Source organism: Tupaia chinensis, unplaced genomic scaffold (genome assembly GCF_000334495.1).
Source record: "Tupaia chinensis unplaced genomic scaffold, TupChi_1.0 Scaffold140692_1, whole genome shotgun sequence".
In the NCBI taxonomy this organism is placed as follows: Eukaryota; Metazoa; Chordata; class Mammalia; order Scandentia; family Tupaiidae; genus Tupaia; species Tupaia belangeri.
In genome coordinates this window covers 52,651-53,241 of record NW_006200562.1, presented here as the reverse complement: position 1 = coordinate 53,241, position 591 = coordinate 52,651, and positions in this window count along the sequence as shown.

Genomic DNA, 591 nt, shown 5'->3' with positions numbered 1-591 from the left:
TGTTGTTTTTAATGGCTGAATAGTATTCCATGGAGTATACGTGCCACAGTTTTTCAATCCATTCAGCCATATGAGGGCATTTGGGCTGGTTCCATGTCTTAGCAATCGTGAAAAGTGCTGCAATAAACATCGATGTGCAAGCACTTTCCCAATGAGAAATTCTTCTCTCCTTTGGGTAGATGCCAAGAAATGGGATTGCTGGATCATATGGCAGTTCTATTTGTAGATTTTTGAGGAATCTCCAAATTATTCTCCACAGTGGTTGGACTAATTTACATTCCTACCAGCAGTGTAAGAGAGTTCCCCTTTCACCACATCCCCAACAACACTTATCATTTTTTGTTTTTTTAATCTTTGCCATTCTGACTGGGGTTAGGTGGTATCTCATTGTTGTTTTGATCTGCATTTCCCTTAAGATGAGGGATGCTGAGCATTTTTTCATATGCCTTCTGGCTATTCGTATGTCATCTTTAGTAAGTGTTCTTTTCAGCTCCTTCTCCCATCTTTTAATAGGGTTCATCATCTTTTTTCCAAACACCTTCTTTAGTTCCTTATGTATTCTGGTTATCAATCCCTTATCTGATGCATAGT